The 22,016-nt window shown below is 31.3% G+C and overlaps 1 pseudogene; it reads left to right on the top strand.

Annotated features, from left to right (window-relative positions):
* LOC142325807 (potassium channel subfamily T member 2-like) overlaps positions 1 to 22,016 on the top strand; it is a 235,472-nt pseudogene that overhangs the window by 109,397 nt on the left and 104,059 nt on the right.

Below are 22,016 nucleotides of genomic sequence, written 5' to 3' on the forward strand. Positions count from 1 at the left end.
TGAAAAGTGAAATTTTTTATTATTTTTTCTGGTTTTGGTGGGTTGTATTGTGATTGGAATGGATTGTCTTTACAATACAATATAACGGAGTGAATTAAACATTTTTTAAGTGAATAAGTTATTTTAAGGTTATATATTATATAAGTTACAGAAAAATATTTTAAGTTATACTGACAAGCTTTGGCTTGTCAGTTACGTCATACTCAGACGAAAGTAAACAAGAACTTAGATTTATTTTCGTTTAATAAATCTTCAGTAGTGAAATATTCTAAGTCAAACGAAGTGTTATAGGGGTTCCAGTTTCAGAACTATAACTTTTTCCCTATAGCTCCGATTCCAAAATATCTATCCGAATCATAAAATTGCCTATCCCCAGACCCCCCATCCCCCAATTTTTTTGGGGCCCCCCATTTTGGAACCCCTAAAATGGGGTTCCATCATGTGTGGGTACTTGTTGGAAAAGGAATTGTCTCCAGAGTGTAACTAGCTATAATGCGTCGCCGAGGCTCACTCCCGACGGAAGATATGGCCTCCCAAAGTGGTAGTTTTTCGAAGGCATCCACGTCGAAGAAAGTAGAAGTAAAGGGGCAAAAAGAGCACATCAGGGTTCATCAGAAGAAGAGGAACCTTCGCCTGGAAGTTTGGGGAGCCTGACCTATCAGTTGGGATTGGTCATGATCTCCCTTAAGCAACATATGGGAGCCCGGGTATCCAAGTATATTAACGAACATGAGCAGGAATTGAAAAAAATATATACTTGGGGTTGAAATCGGGGACTGCATTTTTACTGCTGCCCGGAAGCATTGGTAATTATACCAAAAAGGCATTGTAATATATAACAAAAGACCAGGTGGAGCCGGTTAGAGTATTGACACTCCATGCAGATACACAGGCAAGACAGTTAAGGCCGGGACAAGCGGCAATAAAGAAGGCCACTCCACCTGCGGAGGAGAGCCGCACAGTGATAGTAAAAGCAGTGGGTAAGTTGTATGCTGAACTACTCAAAACAATGAAATCTGCGGTAAATAGTGACGAGGCCAATGACGTCATATCCCTCAGAAAAGGTAGGAATGAGGAGTTACATGTCCGCATCAAGGGGGCTCAAAGTGCAGCAGATTTTACTAGTACGCTCAGGGATAAAGCCGCGGACCTGCAAGTAGACTTAAAAACTAGAGCAGATAGAAGAACAATAGTGCACATAAGGGACATTGAAATGGATACTCCAGAACAGGAGATACTGGCAGCAATAATGAATAGGGCAGGGGATGGTGAAGAGGTTAAAATTACATCCATAAGACCAGGGTATGATGAAACACAGAATGCTACGGCAGTCACGTCCTACAGAGCAGCATGCAGATTGGTTCACCAAAGAATAAAGATAGGATGGGTCAATTGTAGGGCGTACATACGAGAAGATCAAGAAAGGTGTTTCAGATGTTGGAGCACGGGACATCGCAGGAGTGAGTGTAACGGCCCAGATAGATTGAACTTTGCTTCAATTGTGGGGGCAAAGGTCACAAAATTGCAGATTGTAAAGAGCTCAGTAGCTGTCTTAACTGCGGGAGCCAGGATCACCGAACAGGGGCTTGGGCATGTTTAAAAAATCAAAATGCTTAGGGCTCTCCTAGTTAATACTAATCGGAGTTCTATGTCATGTGATTTGGTCAGTGAACTGGCGGTGTCACAGAGGACCGACTTGTTGGTGGTTACAGTACCCAACATTTATGTAGCAGCAAGAGCGGGCTGGATAGCCGATACAGAAGGGGATGTAGTGGTGAGAGATATCAGTGGGAGAATAGCCTGGAGGAAAACGGCGAGATCGAAAGAAATAGTGGCAATTGAATCCGACTCTATACTCGTAATTGCAGTATATATTTCGCCTAATTGTGAGTTGAGTGAATTTGTGAGATGCATGGATACCATACAAAGAATAACTACTAGAAATAGGAAGAAATTTATACTCCTGGGGGATTTTAACTGTAAATCAGTGGCTACAGGGTGTGCTTACACAAATAGAAGAGGTGAAATATTGACGGACACTATGAGCTCTATTGGCGGTCATTGTGTCAATGACAGTAACCCCACCTATCAGGCGAGAGGGCACTCGTCGGTTCTGGACCTTACAATCCTGGACAACAGGTGGAGAGGGGAGCAATGGGACTGGCGAGTATTACCTCACGCCAGTGATCATTTAGCGACCAGAATTTGTATTGATGATTCGATGTTTGCTACTATAGAAAGACTGTTACCCCAGAAGTTTATGGCAGAAGAGATTGAAAGAATAGTTAGTAGGACATCCACGAGGCTCATAAATATGACTGAATTAACACCGCTGGTGCTGACCAATGTAGTCAAACAAGAGATGGAAAGGGAGGAGCAGAAAGAGAAGCTCAGCATATTGGTGGTCAAAGCAAATAGAGACCCTAAGAGATAAGTTACAAAAATCCAGTAGAAAGAAACAACGACTCAGGATCACAGGTGAACAAGAATATGAGGCAGCGGCCCTTGTATATATTAAAGATAGACGATCATTAAATAGGGCTATTAGGACAGCAAAGAGAAATCGCTGGCGGGTATTGTGTGAGGAGTTATTCAACGACCCCTGGGGACAGGCGTATAAAATAATTACAAAGAGATTTGGCAGGCGCCTGGCTATTTTAAGTAGGTCGCAAGCGGAACAGGAAATTAGTGAGTTATTTCCTTGTACAGAAGAGGTGATCGAGGGAATCATTAATTGTGACAGCAGGAGGTTCACTCTTGGAGAATTAATCGCAGCGGTCGGGCATCTTGGGAATAAAAAGAGCCCCGGATTGGACGGGATTCCTGCGGCGCTCCTAAAGGGTCTAGTTAGGAGAGTCCCATGGGAAATGCTGGAGATTACCAGTCAGGGCCTGGAGAATAGAAATTTCCCGGCGTGCTGGAAAGAAGCCAGAATTGTGTTCCTTCAGAAGGGTCCAAAGGAAAATGGAGATATATCTTACAGACCACTTAGCCTCCTTAATACCTTGGGTAAGGTAGTGGAAAAAATGGCATTAATAAATAAATTAATAAATAGCATTAATGTGATGATTGTTTTCAGGTTTCTTGTGTAAAAGTTTCTTTTGGAAAGGATTTTTAGTTTGCACAAGACTTTCATACACATTCTATCTCACGCAGTTTCCAGTATTTTTCTACTATGTCGGTCAAGTCAGGACACCAATGTTTTATTCTTTCAAAATACATAATCAAAATACAAAAATTGGAGATGTGGGGCATCATGTTGATAGTTGTCCTGTTGAAAAGGCGGGTGGCTCACCAACTTGTGCAAATTTTCCAAGTTTAGAAAGCCGGCTGGACACAATAGTAAGTCGATTGATTGTCCCACATACAAGCGAACATGGGACTTATTAATTGAACTGAGAGGTTGTTTGGAATTTTAGTTGTGAGTTTTATCATTTGTTTTAATTTGTATTTTACTTTAGTCTTGTAGGTTTTATTTGTTGGTTATGTTGTTCTCTTTAGTGCTCTTTCTTTTAAAGAACACTTTCTTTTTAAGTTTGTTTTAATGTAGTAAATACAACCTGAAATGTATACTATGTTTTATGTTAAAATTCAGCTGGATAGGTATATATGCTTTGGACTGAAATAAAAAAGGATATTGTTATTTATCCGTTAATACACATGTACATGTATGATAGATAACATACAATGAATAAATAATAACTAGTTTAAATTCGTTATACTACTCTATTTAGTTAAAATACAAATATATTAAATTAATAAGTTTTACTCTAATTAATTTTTTTATAGGATTATTATGTGGTGCTATTATCTCCTATGGAGTTAGATACTACAATGAGAATGATTCTTCAAGTACAAATTTGGGCACAAAGAGTCATTTATATTCAGGGTTCCTGCTTAAAAGATGTTGATCTAGCAAAAGCTCGTATGAATGAAGCTGAGGCATGTTTTGTTCTAGCTGCACGCAATTATGCTGATAAAACAGCTGCTGTAAGTTAAACTTATATATTTTCTTTCAGGTTTCATATTTATGGTATTATTTTATATTAATTAGAATAAAAAAATTAAATAGATTTTTTAACTTAGAATTAAAGTAATGCATCAGTTTGTTTCTGAAAAAAAAAATGGTACTTTTTTAAATCAACTAAAAGACATCTCTTATAAGAAATCTGTATTTATAACAAATGGAAACATGTAAGGTAATATATTCCCTACACTCTAAATTGTAATGATTAGATAAAATTGTCACTTTTAATTATACAAATTACACTGCTAAACATAATTTTTGTTTCTTAACATGTGATACATGATTTTAATCTGTTTTTTGATGATGAAAACATATATGAACTCAGAACCTTTCTATCACCAACCATTTTTGAAAAGTTTAATTTTTAATTAATGGATTTTTTTTAATTTTTCAGGATCTATTTTGTATTTTGTTAGTTCATTTTGTAATGTTTAACTTTATTAACATAATTTTTAAGCCATAAGTAAACAATTATATTTATGATAATAAAATAAACAATTATATGATTTAATTCTAGTCACATTATGACATCATATCTAATACTGAAGAGTGAGCCTTCATGGACAAGATTAATCGTGTCTGCGCAGGTCAAAACATGTAGCTGAAAACACAGCTGTGTTGTTTGTATTAAGGACTGGATTTAGGAATGAATTAATTTTGTTCAGTCTTATTGATGTATTAATTTTGTGTCGTTATTAACAGTATTATGTATTAACAGTGTTGTAATGCCTCGAAATTGTGTAAATGATGAGAATGCCTTTTGTTATGTATGTGGTGAGTTTATCGTAAAATCAAATAGAAAACAATTATACCTTTAATTAAAAAAGCATATCATTTGTACTTTCAGTGTAAAATTGGTGATCAGGATAAGATGTGGGCTCCTCATATAGTATGCACTAATAGTTCTGTATATTTAAGAGGATGGCTGAAAGGAACACAAAAGGCTTTGCCCTTTAGTGTACCTATGGTTTGGCGTGAACCAAAGGATCATGTAACCGATTGTTACTTTTGTAAAATATTTTTACCTTCTCCTCATATCAAGCTAGGACTACTGAAAAATGTTGTTAAAGCAGTGAAGAAGGACAGTCCTGGATTTTTGCACATCAGGCAGAAATTTCCGAATGTAAGTGAAGGAAAAATTAAAGAAGGAATTTTGTTAGTCCTCAAATAAGAGAGTCGGTCAAAGATGATGTATTTAACTCAATGTTAAATAATGTAGAAAGTGCAGCTTGGGCTTCATTTAAAGATGATTTCAAAAATTTTCTCGGCAAACAAAAATTCAACAATTACCACGATATTGTTAATCAACTTCTTACTTCATACAGAACTATGGGATGTAATATGTCTTTGAAACTTTGAAAATACATTTCCTCCACTCGGATCTGATTTTTTTTCCTGGACAACCTCAGAGATGTAAGTGATGAACATGATAAATGTTTCCACCAACACATATTTCAGTGATGGAAAGCCGCTGTGAAGGGAAATGGAATACTAACATGCTAGCCAATTATTGACATTAATTCGAAATGTGTCTGAGGTTATTTATAAAAGAAAAGCATCAACAAAATCATTCTAGCACAGGGATGGCCATGAAAAATTATAAATTTTACAGATTTTAACTATATTTTTCGATTATAATTATAATTACATTTTTCAAAACACAATTTTTTTTTTTGAAGTATAATTTATTTAAAACTAAGACTGATAGAAAAATTGTGTTTACAGATCTGTAATGTATGCAAAAAAGTAATTCAAGAAATGTTATCGCACTTGGAGAAACATTAAAAAACTTTTTTTGTCTATCGGTGTTATTTACTACAGCTTCCATCTCTTTGCAGACTTTTATTTAATGCATTTTATTTTTTTGTTTATTTTTATTCATTTAAGAAAAAAAAAAATTGGTAATGTCTTTTAATAAGAAATATTAAATAAAAATCTGCCTAAGAAATTGAAATTGTAAATAATTTTTATAATTTAAAGAGATAACCATTTGATCTTATGGTTACAACTTAGAGTGCAGTGGACACTTTACCTTATATGTTTCCATTTCTTCTGATTAAAATGTATAAAGTTTAAGTGTGCACTCCTTTTTAAAACAACGATGAGCTAAAAGGTAGTTTCCCTAACTACTAATAAGAAAATAGTTAATGAAAAAAGTGTCTTATTATTACATTCTTTATTTGCATTAGAGGATGTGTTCAAAGTACTGTCCTTCTGACCTTATTCATTCATGTCAGCATCTAACCGCTGAGTTACACTTTTTTTTTTTATTAAGTTTTGTCCTAGTTCATAAAATCAACTGATTTTTCAGTCGATAGTTTGGGACACCTCATGTCATTTTCATTCAAAGATAATACCATATCTTCGGCATCTCCAAATAAAAAAAAGCATAAAATCGCATTAGCTGTTAAATATCCTATGCGTTCAGGAAAAAGTTTGATTGAGGTTGTCTATCTTGAAAAAGATAGGAAGAAGGTGGTATCCCATATTAGTCCCAATAATAGGAATAGCTAATGTCAAACATATGATTGTTTATTAGTTATTAACATCTCAAGATATAAATCACCTGTTACACTTAAATCCTTACATTCCTTTTTACGTGATCCCTCAACTAATAATAACATTAAGTTTCTTCTCTATAATTATACAGGAATTTTTAGACCACAGTTATGATAAATTAGTAATGGAGAATTAGGAAATCTTGCGAAAAAGTCTTCATTGATAGCAATAGTACTTTTATTATTTTTTTGTCAATACTGAAGCGTAAAATATTTGTACTAGTTTTCTGTACTTTAACGCTTTGTATTATCAACACACGTATAAAAATGAATTAAATAATAGTCATTATACAACACAAGATTTTGTATCTAACATGTTACACAACTTTTCTCACTGTAATTTGGGTGCTGATTTCAAATACGCTATTGAAATTGTGTTATCACATAAAGGTTTTTAAAAAGTTGTTTTTAAAACATCATTCAATTTAGCAAAACTTATTTTTAAATGATTAAATCATGGTCCTTCTTAGTCTAGTGCCTTTACAAAATTTTTCTCGAATTTGATGTGAATTAGCAACAGTATGATTTTACACTCTCATTTAATGATAAATGCTTTACATTAGCTACAAAGTTATGTTGCAATGGCCAATTCTATACTTGGTAATGTCTTTTGTATCTAAACTATTTCAAAGACAAAGAAAACAACAATATTTCATAAACCCACCTTGTAAACCAAGAAGTAATGCAACAATTTTCAGATCACTGCAAACTTGCCACATATGCTTTTTGTATTTTATTGATTCTAAGAATGATGGTAAGCTTAAGGAGGATATATATTTATGAGTCTGAAATTCAAGAAACTGCTTAAGGACTCAATAAATGGCAATAAACTTAACGAATATGAATTAGCTGCATCGAAGTCCTTCAAACATGTTGTTGGTGGTTTTTAGGCATCAGAAAAGATGAAAATTGTGTTTTTTTGGTTAGTAAGCTGTTAGAAAACTACAAATGTTTAGGATGCAGAATGTCGTTAAAAATTAATCTCCTACACTCCCACCTAGACTTTTTTTCCAAAAATTTGGGTTTTGTCAGTGATCAGGATATTCTGACCATGGAGCATCTGTACCATAAACCTAAGACAATTTATATGATTATATAAATTATGATTATGATTATGCATTTGTTGGTAAAAAATTGTATGTCTTATTCGTACGTATCTAATTTTGATAACAGTTTGAATTCAGCTCCCCAAAATTGGTTAAAATCACCATGTACGATTCCAGGTACACATAGATAAATCGATTACCATCAATTGCAAAACCAAAATTTATTGCTTGTTATAGAATCTAAAAAACAGACTTTTAGATCACCATGTATGAAAGATACTTAATAAAAAGAATATTTTTTATTTTAATTTTCAATTTTATACTAGTTCAAACTACAATTTTTTCTTTGTTGTACACTTTTTACACTGAATTAAATATTAATGAGCGAGTGCAGCTGGCTGTATGATTTTTTGTAATCACTTATATGATACTATTATTTACATGAATTATAGCTGTTTTCATTTTCACCAATACAAATATTCGTAATGTTTTTTGTTTCTAGTCATATATTTAATACACATTTTTATTTTGCAGTATTGTAATAAAATAATTTTTTTGTTGAAACCTTAAAATATCAAATATTTTTTTGTATGTTACCTTACCTACTGCAGCATTTTGTTTGTTCACAGAGGTTTTTTTAGTTTATAGAAATCTGTAAGCACAAATAAATTGTCATCAGTGTTACCTAAGTATATTATTTTTATATAACTTCATAACATAGCACTGTTTATTGATTTCTTCTCATAGCACTCCTGTGGCAGTAACCACTTAATCAGATAAATTTGAAAAAAAAAAATTAAAAAACAAAGACATTTTGTTTAAAATTTTTAACAGTTCCTCCAATCATTGAAAAAAAAAAAACATTGATTACTATAGCAAGTGGTGATTACTACAGTAGCAGTAAAAATATGGTTAGAGTACAACATATATACGGAATAAGAATAGTTTGCAGCTACTATGATATCAATCTTATTAAACTGCATAGTAGCTGCAAACTATTCTTATTCCGTATATATGTTGTACTCTAACCATATTTTTACTGCTACTGTAGTAATCAGTTTAATAAGATTGATATTTATGTATTTGTGTGTTCTTGAATCCTTTCTAAAATTAATAAAGTAAATAAAGTAATGAGACTAGTTTTTTTTTTTAGCAGCAAAAGTGACAAGACTGTAAAGTTACTAGTAAACATATGGCTGTATGAACAGCTGATTTATATTAAGTATTAATATTTTTAATCTATTGTTGCCATGTGATTTGTTTACGTCTATACAGATTTTTTTATTAATCCTAATTTGACATGAAGGGGCGGTGGTAAAAATACTTTTTCTGGTTTAACTAGAGGCTCAGGAATGGTTTTTTTTTACCAGGAGTTAAGTTCTCATGTTTCTTCCACTGTTTTACCACATTTATAACATTTGTTATGTAATAAATTATTTCTTTCATAATTTCATGACAGATTGGTACAGAAGGGTTTATTACTATTGTAAAGTAGAACTACTTTTTATTTAAGCTATGCTTGCAGGAATCAATGAAAATGCACCACTTCTAAGATTCATGCAACTTGCCGTAATAATAACATAAGCTCATGATTATTTTACAATAAACTAAGTAATTTTCTTCAGCAAAGCGGGGAGAAAAATTTTTCTATCGGGTTCAATCACCTGAGATTTATATATTTAAATCCCAACCTTGCAATCTTGAGCCTAAACGTTTAGCTTAGTTTTTTGATAAGTTTAAATCTCTCATTTACCTTACTTTGTGATAAAAGATGTGGCTTACTGGATTGTAATTCTAAGTCTCAATCATTGATTGTTATCTTCCATTCTTCCATAATATCTGCTTCTTTATCACTTTTTTATCAAATATCAAAACAAGTTTTCAGAAACCTTGGAAACTCTAATTGATTCACAATGACGTACAGGTCTGAGTACAGTTGGCTTAGATTTCTTAGAAATTTCATAGACATTAGTTTAACAGAAATAACAATTAAGTGATCTTTTGGTTCACATCAAACCATAAAGACACCAAATTGCAAGGCCTTTCATGTGCCTTTTAGTTATCCTCTTATTTTGATCGAAACAATTGTTAGTACATGTTATATGAGGAGCCAGTATCTTATCCTGATCACCAGTTTTACATTCAAAGTAAAATTAATAACATTTATTTATTATTGTTAATGAAATGAAATTTTAAATTTAAAAAAATAACTTACACAAGTTTTATAATTTCTTATTCTTAATGCACAACTTATTGTGTGTAACTTGTTCTGTAACTTAAAAATCCTTTATTTGAATACAACTTAATTATTGGTACATCATTACTTCCTTTAATAATATTATCCTTTCATATTATGTAATTTAAGAGTAATTTACACTTAGATCTATGAATATTATAAGATATTATGATCAGCATTACACTAACAACTTAATTTGTGATGACAGTTCTTGTAGAACTCTGATAATCAGCTTCCCACATAAGTTACAGTGGCTAGAATATCTGGCTTTTTGTAGAATAGGTTGTTTTTTAAATTTATCATTATTCATATTATTAAAGATTTCATGGAGTCATTAATTGTACCTATTAATTAATGACTGAGTGCTTAGAAAATGTGTTTAATTTTTTTTTAAATACTGGTAATATTTGTTTGGCAGAATGACAGCAGTATTTTCTAGCTATACTCAGAACTCTCTTCGGCACATGTTATTTATCCTACATACAGAATGTCCCACGAGGAAACTGATACTTCACAGGTGTATTCCTCTCATCAAAATAATGAAAAAAGTTCACATAAACGTAGGTCTGGAAACGCTTTGGTAACGAATTACAGTTAGCAAAAGATTTCGCCCAGAATTCAGCACCCCAGTGAAATGAGGTCGTAGTGAAATTTTTAAGATGTTGATTGAGGGCAAAATTAATGGTTTCCTATGTTTTTTGACCTGAAAAAATTGAATAAAATAGTCCCAGAATTGTATTTCTAGTAGTGAAAATGTTTTTGTCTGAAATTGTTTTTTTAGGTGCGCAATAGAATACATTTTTTAAATGACTAATAAATTTGTAAAATAGAGAATTTAATTCTAAAAACAGTAATGTAAATATAAATAAGTCCAATAAAAATGAAATAAATGTTTTAAAAAAACAAATTTTACTGAAGAAGAAATAGAATAAAAAATAAATGAAATGGCTTGCATAAAAATTATTATTAGAAAAGCTTATAACATGTAACATGTTATACTAGATTTTGCATAAACTATCAAGGAGATCATTTTGAATACTATCTGCAAGATATGGAAATTAGATTTAAAAATAATATCTTGCAGATAGTATTCAAAATGATCTCCTTGATAGTTTATGCAAAATCTAGTATAACATGTTACATCAAAGGAAGCTTTTCTAATAGTGTCGGTTGTTCTTAAGATATTCAAAATCATTTAAAATTTGATTTAATAATTCTTCTTTGGATCAAATTTTTCTGCATAAAAAGGTTCCTTTAAATGACCTCAAAGGTAATAGTCTCAGGGATTTAAATCGGGAGACCTAGGAAGTCAGTTTGGACCCACCTTAACCAATCCATCTGCCTGGAAAACTATATTAAATGCGGCCTAACGTCTTATGAATAATAAGGTGGTTCACCGTCATGTTGGAATAACATTTGTGCACGTTTTTCAGAGCAGAACTGGCAATTGGTTTTGTAAAAAATCTTTGTACACAAAACAAGAAAGGTGATTTTGAAAAATAAATGGTCCAATTAACTGGTCCCAACTATACCTCACCAAACATTTATTGAAAATCAAGTTTGAAACTTTGAATCTAGTTGCATTTGAATTTTCACTTGACCAACTGTGACTGTTCTTCAAATTTTTTATTCTGTTTCTTGAAAAAATCGGTTCATCAGTGAATAAAATGTAATGAGTAATATTTCAATTTTCTTGTACCCATCAACAAAAATTTTATCTTTATTCACTGTCACCTGATTGAAGATTTTGAACAGTTTGCAAACAATAATGATTGAAGATTTTGAACAGTTTGCAAACAATAAGGATAGCCTCTTCTTTTGTGCTCTCCAGACTGTACTGCGAGATATGCCTGTATGCCTGTTCAATTTGAAATTCAGTGAGTGCTGAGTTGAGAACTGCGCTGCATCATTTGAATGATTTCTTGTTCAACTTCATACTGCCCTACAGGATGTTCAATGGAACAAACAATCATTGGAAAAGAATCTTCATTCATATTCATGTTTTGTAGTCCAATTATTTCCGAAATCAATATCTGCATATTCTTGATTTGGAAATTTGAATAGCATCTCCCTTTTTTTAAAAAAGCATGAATACTTTATACGTACATGCATATGTACATGCAAAAGGAGCATGCACACTACATAAATCACAGATGAGAGACTAGTTATGATTAATAATAAGTAAGTTTTTGAACAGCTGAACAATAACTTCGATTCAAATTTTGTTTCTGAAAAGAACATCGTTGCCAACTTTAGATTTTCAATAAACTTAAAGAACTTAAATGAATACCATATTCTTGAAATCCTGTTTTTGTAGAATGTTTTATAATTGTTTTGTAAGTACTTAATTAATTAAATACAATACTATGTGTTTATTAGTAACTGTATTTTTTAAACAAAAATTGGAAGGATTGCAAAAATTTTCAGAATAGGTCATTTCATTTATTTTTTGTTCTGTTTCTTCAGTAAAATTTGATTTTTTAAAACATTTGATGTTTATTGGACTTATTATTTTTATTGGACATCACTATTTTTAAAATTAAATTTTCTGTAAGTCTTTTTAATAAAGCACATTTATTAGTCGTTTAAAAAGGTTATTTTATTACAAAGCTAAAAAAAATGGTTTTCAGACAAAATATTTTTCAGTTTTACTTTGAATATCATGAAAACTACTGGAGGTACAGTTCTGGGACCTATTTTATTCAATTCTTCAGGTCAAAACCGTAGGTGTCCTAAAAATTTCAGTGGGAACCGTGTTTCCAGGGAACTGGAAATCTGATAAAACTGACCTTTTTTTATTATTTTGATGAGAGGAGTGCACCAGTGAAGTATGTCAGTTTCCTTGTAGGACTACTCAATTATTTTGATATTCTTTATTATTTTTTATGAAAACATTCTCTAAAAGTGCACACATATTATTCACAAATATTCACAGATGATTCAGTCATATTGAGGCACACATAAAAAATACAGTTTTTATTGTCTTCATAAACTAGAATTAAGGCTGTAGAAAAAGAAAAACATTATGCTGCAATAGGCACATTCAACTCTAGATATTTTATAAAAACACATTTTTTATCCTCTATTTTTATTTTCTGTAGAATTTAATCAAATTTTAATAAAACTAAGTAAACTACAGTGAATTTATGTTTAGAATTTTTAAAAAGTTTTCCTGAGATAAGATATTCATTATAAACTTTGATTTATTGCAGCAAATGCAATTTGAGGTGAGTTTTCAAGTGTACAATAGACTTTATAAAATACAATTTATTTATATTTCTTTCTTTGCTTGTTTTTATAATTCATTTATTTTAATAAAATATTTTACATATTGCAGAATGTTTTCCTTTTTTAGAATTTTTCATATATCTACTTTGTACATAAGATTTATAATTCATTTTTTTTTTTAAATTCATCTACTATTTCCATAATTTGCTTAGGTATTCTAGTTTCCCCAGCTTAACTAGTTTTTTTTTTTTTGTAATTTATTTGAATGAATGGTTTGTTATTTTACCATCAAATCACATTCTCTAGGCCTGAATCATCATAATAACATCTTTTATACACAAAAAACAATAGGTAATCGCCAACTGCTATGTATAACTCCAAGCTGACATCGTTTTCATATCAGTATGTTTATGTTGAATTGTCTAGAAAGCAATAAATTTTTATCTGAAAGAAAATGACAATGGAATGTTTTTGATTCACAAAACTTATTTAAAAAATGACAGCTTTCAGTACACAGTACCTTAAGGGGTGCAATAAGTATTACTTATAAAGTATATTTTAAATATTACCTACAAATGTTAGATAAACTTCATATATTATTGTAAATATTCCCCTTTTTCTGAGTCGACTAACTATTAAATTTATTTACAACTGATAAATGTGTTCACTCCCTAATGTTGAACTTATCTTTTTGCTTTATCTCTACTTTTTTGCTTTTGCATTCTGTACATAACATCTGAGGAAGGTAATGTGTACCAAAACAGCTGCAATCTTTTAAGTAAATTTTATGAATTTTTCATTTTTTTTGTTATGGATTCTCACCAAGGAAAGGCATCATCAATTGATTATTTATTAAATTTTTCATTACATGAAAATAATAATGAAAAACATTTTTGAATATTTACTGTATGAATTTTTCTATATGAACTATATTTATCTTCATCACTAAAATTAAAGTACTATTATATTGGAAAAAGATTTAAAAAATCAATCGCCAAGTTTTTGATAACTTTTAATACCATATCCTGAGAGCTTAACAAAATTCTCTACTGCTTGTTTTTGAAAACTAGTTTTATGTAATAAAATTAGTCCAAATAAATGGAAAATAAATAAAAATTATAAAAATATGCCGAATAATATTATCTTGAAAATTTCAGAATTATCGAAATATGCAATGTATATATATATAATGTATGTTATAAATAATCAAAAACTTTGTACATCTATCTTTCTTGTAACTGTAATACATTTGGTTTTAAAGTATCTGTGGTACAGGCAGCACCAGTCCAGTTAGTTTTGCTGAGTATACAGCCATTCCTTGCAGTGGTCTAAGTGAAGATGACAGTTGCACAGGGCTGAATATTACCTGTATTTTGGTAGGGTCGACATACTGATATGCGACAGTGCATTCAACTTAGTGAAGAAATCACTTCATTCTCTTTAGTAAGCCTGGCATGGGATCTGTTATTCAGATTATACAGCCATTTTTGCCACTTTTTCCATGAGCTGTAGCATTATTTTTTGGAAAGAGTAAAGATGGAAAACTAAATCTTGTTACACTCTGTAACTAAGTATTGAACTAAGTACTACTAGTACGTAAAAGTTAAAAGGTAAAAAAAACAGCCCTGTTACCCTAAGCCTGTCATTATTTATTTTGGGCCAAAGATTTGAAAAAAAACAAAAAAATGACTTCCAAAGTGAAGTTACGTGCTAATAATTTTCCTCTGCAGCCATTTGACAATACTTGACTACTATGTTTAATCAAGACTGATTTTATCTAGTATTTTTTGGCAGAGAAATTTAGAAATGTATTCTAAACAGTTCAGAATTGCTCTCTCAGAGGACAGTGTTGCTTAGTATACACCAAGTTTGTGTGACTAAATATACCGCTATAGGAAACAGGGAAGTAATCACTTAATCGGGCTGAATGTCAGTTGAATGAGACAAAATCAGCTACAATGGACATTTACTCATTGTCTATATTTTAAAATTTGTATATATTAAAAAGTATTATTGGTTAATTTATTTTAATCTTTTCTAAAGTTAAAATCTTTCTTCATGATTTAACAAGTTTTTATGAAACAGACTATATTCTATGAATTTAATTAAGTGAAATTACTGTTGTAATCAGTTTCAACCACTTCTTATTAAAATTCTTTTCTTTTTATTGCTTTACACAGTAGATTTTCTCAGAATAGTTTTTCACAGTACTTTAAACTGTTTTCTTGTTTTATTTACGTGCTTCTAAATTCTTGTGTTTCCTCTGCTATTTTATTTAAATAGGAAAATAATACTGTATTCAAAGTTTCTGTGTGTGAATGTGTATGTTTGTGTGCTTCAGAATTTCATAAATGTAAAAATTGTAGCGGATTTTCTATTGAACTTCAAGGTTATTTTAAATTGTAGAATAATAACATTTTTGTTTAGCCTTAATTTATACACATTTTTTTTAAGCTTGTGTGTGTGTGTGTGTGTGTGTGTGTGTGTATGTGTATGTGTGTTTTTTTGCACAGGCAATGTACACCATATTCAGGAATATCAAAAATATTTTTGAGCAGTGTGCAAAAATATAAAGCAAGTTAGAAACTGAATTATTAAATTTTTTTGAAATTCTCATTTGCTAACTAAGTATAGCATAATATGTGCACTAAAATTGTAGGATACAAAACAATTTTTGAGAATTGTTCAGTTGAATACTTCAGTTGGGCATTGGAATCCAGACACAAAACCAAAGTATTATACAAGGTTTTATAAAGTAATGAGATTGGTTCAGAAAAACTTTTTACTTACAATCCAATTATACATGGACTATCACCTTCAAAATAGTTCCCTTAAGAAGCCATTCAGTGCTTCAATCCACTCTTCATAGCAATGTTAGAACTCAGAAACTGGTGTTTTTTAAAGTCGGGAACAGGAAAAAGTCACAGGGACTCAAGTCAGGTTAATAAGGTGGTTGAGGAACTGCAGGAATGTTTTTTTTTTTTTGCCAAAAACTCATTAATTGAGGGTGCAGTGGGACAAGGTGCATTGTTGTGATGCAGCATCCAGTTGTCTTTGATGGCTGGTCTCATGTGGGCAACTCTTTTTCATGGTCTTCCAAGAATTTCTCAGTAAACATATTGATTTACAGTCTGCCCTGTAGGCAAAAATTCCTTATAGATAATGTCATTACTATCGATGAAACAAATTAGCGTGGTTTAATTTTTGAGCTCATTTTTGTTTTTTTGGGTCGTGGTGAATTTGAGGTGTGCCACTTCTTACTCTAAGGTTTTGTTTCTAGGTTGTACTCAAATATTCAAGATTCATCTCCAGTAATAACATTTTTTTAGCAAATCAGGATCAGTTTCAATTTGTCCTAGAAGATCATGGCACACTTCCACCCTGTTGTTTTTCTGTTCAACAGTGAGGTTTTTTGGGACCAATATTGTACAAACTTTTTTCATGTCCAATTCATTTGTCAAAATTGGATGGACTGTGGTATGGTTCAAATTCAGTTGTTGTAAACCACCTGTAAATTTGGGCTCATGACAGAGTGTAATCTCCATACACCCTTTTCAATTTTTAAAAAGTTCCAATGGCATTCTCATCGAGTTCATAATTAGTATCATTCATTTTTGTAACGCACAACAAAAACTTGTTTCAAGAAAAGTTTGTTTACGTTTCACTGGCAACAATAGATTAAAATTATTAATACCTATTACAAATGAGCTGTTCATATTTAATAAACAATATGTTTACTAGTAACTTTACAGTGTTGCCACTTTGGCTGCCAAAAAACCTAGTCTCATTACTTTATTCACAGAAACCTTGTATTAGATGTTAATTTGAAGTAATACGGGCAGTTTAGAAAGTAAAAGTATGTTATATATTTCTTCAATAAAAATTATATTCTTAGTAAAGTAAAGAAATTCACATAGTACTCATCATATTTTGCTTACTCCAGTTTGCTATCTGAAATCAAGCTTCACTCCAAAAATTAGATTAAAAATCTTTTCATACATGAAATTAATTTTTTGAAAAAAAATTATTTTTTAATACTACTTAATTACATATTGTATACGATTTTATTCTTAAGAATGTATAAATAACTGATAGTAATCTAATGGCTATGGTCTATCTAAGATTTGTCCAATGATGAACCTGTACTACTCTTTACATTTATGAGACCTCTGCTGTATTATAGCATATTATAAGCTGATGAACATTATATAAGAATATCTAACTCCATCTTAACATTCAGCTTAATATTATCTTCCTTATCGTAGACTGACAGTGTCCATTAATGTCTAAAGAGAAAGACAGAATTGAGGAGATTATTAAATAAATTGCAAGGTTGATGCTAGAATATAATTTTAATTTATGTTAGCTATCAGATTTATTAATATCAAGTTTTATTTAAAATCCTCTATTTCTAGTTTTTTCGCATTCTCTATTAATTAGTTTTTGTGGAATTTTGGCTTTATATAAATTTTATTTTTTTTATTTGTCAAGACAGAGTGCCTTAAAATGTTGTTTTGTCACTCTTAATTTAACGCTAATCATTCTTAGAAAACTACTAGCACAAACTAATAAAATTATAAACTGAAACAGGTATTGTAATTTAGAAAAAAAAGTAAGTAAATTGTTGACTTAATTGGCAAGAGCAAGCTCTGCCAATAACAGTAAACAGGGTTCTACATGAGAAGGTGTGTGGTTCATTCCTTACAGCCTGTTTTCACAATACCGAAACATCTCAGGGAAAAATCATCCGGAAGTTGGCTGTATGAAATAAGAATAAATATCAATAGCTGAAGCCATATTTAATAAACCATCTGCAGAAGATCACCAAAGTTAAATGTCTGCATTTTTTCTTGTTCAAGTAGCAGAAAAAATTAAAAATATGAAGGAAAAGTTAAAAGATAATTTTGTGATGCCAAATTGTAGTTCAGTATCAGATAGGTTTGAATTCAACCGCTGAGGCATAGCATTTTTCATATGCTACCAAACTTATATTTCATATTTCAATTCACAAATTTCGAAGCTTGTAAGAGGAATTAATCATCAAAAAAAAATTCAATAAGTTCTTTCTGCTAAGAAAGTCTAGACTAGACAAATGAACGTGTATTGAACAGATTTTAGAATTTGTACTCGTGTTATTAAATAGGACATCCGCTAGTGTAAATAAGTATTAATTTATGTTTATTCAGTCGTTTGGTGTGTGCTGACTATTATTTGTGTGACAAAGTTCATATTTTTAATAAAAAAAATAATATGGTCTATACTGACTGCAGTCTCTCCAGATTTTTTTTGGTTCATACCATCTAGTTATTCAGTATTTCACAACCTAAAATCTATAAAATGACGTGTTTTTATTTAGTAAAACTTGATTATTACAAATAATTAAGTTTTTTTTTCAAGAACTACTCTGCATTTTATAATTTCATACCTCATGGTTTTTTCATGGTAGTTTAAAAACAATATTTTTATATGCTAAGATACTGTGTTATGTGCTCTGATAATCAAATGTATACCTGTCTATATGAATATATAATACTTACATAGAAATAAGTAGTAACAATAAATAATGAACAATTTGAAATGTTTTAATTTAATTTTAGGGTAAGAACTCAATTTTAGGGTGGTCGATGTTGTGGAGGGATACCATCTATGTACCCCCACAAGGTGGGGGAGTGGCAGACTCGCATTCGACTAGATGTTATAGAGCGTATGTGTGCCCGCACCCTACCAACTAAAACTCCGGTTTCACCGTTCCTTTCTACCCAGAGCCAGTTTTGCAATTAAGTATATCACAACTCTGAAGGTGACAAGGCAGGGGGTTAGGAGTCCCACAGCTTCATTGCTGCACAAGCACGAACAGACGGTGGACTCCACTGAAAGCTGTCCCTCAACCCACACCCCCCCAAAATGACTCTTGATGTTACCTCTGTCAGCTACTTCTGGGCTGTTTCTTTTCAGTCTGTTTTAGTTCACTGCTTCAACTAATTAACTATATAGTTTAATCAATAACTAGATAACATAATGACTTACCGACTTTGGCTTTTCTACTCACTTTGGCTAGTATTCACATACTACATCCTGTCTACCTTCCTTTTGGACATTGGTATCACTCACTACTTGCTCAGAGGCTACGGGAGTCCCACCGTTTTATCACTAACACCCATCCATGTAAACACAGATGAGGGGCAATTCCACGAGGGGCTGTCTTTCACCCCCTTGCAACATCCGACCTGGCTGCCAGGGCTTTGTTGTGTATTCAACTCACTTGTCTAACTCTCCTTGCTTCATCATTTTCTTTCTGTTGTAACACTCATCAGACAAAATTAGCCACGGCTGCAAATTGGTCACTTCCCATTAGCATTATATTAATCACATTGTCAAGATTAATTTGTGTTATTATGCTGCGCACTATCATCTTTCCTTCTCCTGTCTACTACAGGAAAAGATGATGTTTTGCTCTTTCTCTTTCACTGCAGTACGGACACTCTGGACTATCTGCTCTGTGTTGTCTCGCAAACAAGTACGCTCTGAAGGAGCCATGGCCAGTCAGGAACTGTGTGAGCCAGTGATTTAGCTCATCGAATTCCCTCCTGATCCATGGCACAATCTCGCATATTTAATCGTCTCGTCCATTCACTTTTATGTGAAACAGTCCACCTTATCTGCCACTCCTAGCTCACAATGTGCCTCCTCTTTACTCGTACCTTTGACTACTTTCACCCAGGAATCAGCCATGAGCGGTGTTTTCGCTGCAGCGGAAACACCTCGGTGACCATGAATTCTCAGAGCTATCCTCAAATCTCTGTACCATACTAGTACACCATACAGTAAAATGGAATTTACTATGTGGGAATACAATCTCCGTTTAGAGGCCCACACCCCAGTCATAGTTCTCAGCAATCTGTTCAGGCTTTGGACGACTTGTTTGGCTTTTACCCAAACTTCCTGGACATGAAACGTGAAAGACCTCCTGTGGCCCAACCATAACCTGAGGTATTTTGCAGTCTTAACTGCCTGGATTGTGCCTGAAGAATACTTAGCGTAGCATTTCATCACCATAAAGCTTCTTTAACGAGTATTTTAAAAAGACAGCCAGCCAGTAATGATGTTAAGGACTTTAGATAAAGGATTTTTTTTTTTAATAGCCTCTAGGTACATATACAAAAATAGCATATTCTACAAAATAATTAACATTTAGGAGTGTCTAGGAGACAAGATTAATCTCTAGGCTCTTTCAAGCATCATTTTTCAACATAATCTAATAATATATTTTAAAAATTATTGCTTTATGGGTATATATTTTTCTTTTATAATTTGGGTATATATTTTCCTTTCGTAATATTTAACTTCTATACCACTTGAGTTCGGGTTGGTGTTGAAAAGCTAATAAAAGGTATAACATATTAAGATGTTACCAAAACATGTTATGAACTGTTTTCAAGGAATACAATTTCTGCATTTACAAAGTATTTAGCTACTTCAAGGAATACAATTTCTGCATTTACAAAGTATTTAGCTACACCTTTTTTTTATCATATTCTAGTAATTTTATTCATTATATTTTACTAGCTTTTATATACTTCATTTTTTCAACATTTCATTTCAGCATATATCATACTTATTATTCTTCACTTACTTGCTTACAACTTATTTTTACTAAAAACTAGTTGAAATAAAATTTTTTTGAAGCAATTACAGTTCAGCATTGTCATAAAAATTTGGTTTGGTGTTCTAGTTATTCCCCTGTTTCTTCCAAAACCTTTCCGTCTCTTTAATAACACCTATGTTTCTTAAAATCATCAAAATGTGTTTTTTTTTTTTGTTTTGACTTTCTTTGAATAAATATGTTCTTTTGTGTTCACTTTTCTGTATTATATTTTCATTGCAACCACTCTGTCTTCCTCTCATTTCCCCACTATCAATTTTTCACTTCCATTTAATCGCATGGTCTAAGTGAAGGATATAAACAACGAGCATTCCTTGTCTCAGGGTTATATGCTTACAAATTAAAAAAACATTTCTGATAGTTGGGAGGGTTAATTTTATAAAAATAAACCATCTGGTAATTTGATTATATACTTATACATTGGATAAGTAAATATTTCATTAAGTCAAATTAAGATTTTTCGTTTTTGTTAAAAACACAACTGTTAAAATATATTATGTAAAACAGTAATAAGTTGAACAAAAAATGACTGTTGAGAAATTATCACATTACCTAAAGCTTATAAAGAAATTTTTGTTGTAAAAACTACTTTACTCTTATTTTTGTAGAAAATATAGAAATAAATTTAAATTTGGAACTAGTCATTAAAACTTGGAGGTAAATACAATATTACATGTGGTGTTCATCAGTCATTTTTGAATTAAAATTGTAATACGCTCACAGAACTGTTGTACTTATTCAGTTTTGAAGTTTACTTTATTATTTTTTTTATCTCTTCCTCAATCCTTATATAGGTAACACATGTTCTTAAATTTTATTTAAGAATATGTACAAATTTAACTGTAAAAGTAGTTAGCTAACTTAACAATCTTCATCCATTCTTAAGAAAACAATTTTTTTTTCTGTTATATAAAACTCTATGTAGATTTACAATCTTACCACGATGAAGTAACTAAATTAGATGATGTGATGAATAAAATAAAGTCAGTCCCTTGCTGAGAATTGAAACAAAATATGAAGAAAAAAGTTTTTTTTACTAAATTTGTATTAAAAAAAATTTGTGACTTTAAGTTTGAGTTAAAACACAGTTTAATAATAACAGAAATACTGCCATCATAATCTTGCAGGTAGTACTGGAATTATTCATCACATTAAAGAAAATAATAAAATACGTACGTTTTATATTTCAGTATTTGTTCAAACATCACCAAAATAATTTATATACATTGAACGAATTCAAGTTAAAGAATAAGCAGAA

This window comes from Lycorma delicatula, chromosome 5 (assembly GCF_047948215.1).
Source record: "Lycorma delicatula isolate Av1 chromosome 5, ASM4794821v1, whole genome shotgun sequence".
NCBI lineage: Eukaryota > Metazoa > Arthropoda > Insecta > Hemiptera > Fulgoridae > Lycorma > Lycorma delicatula.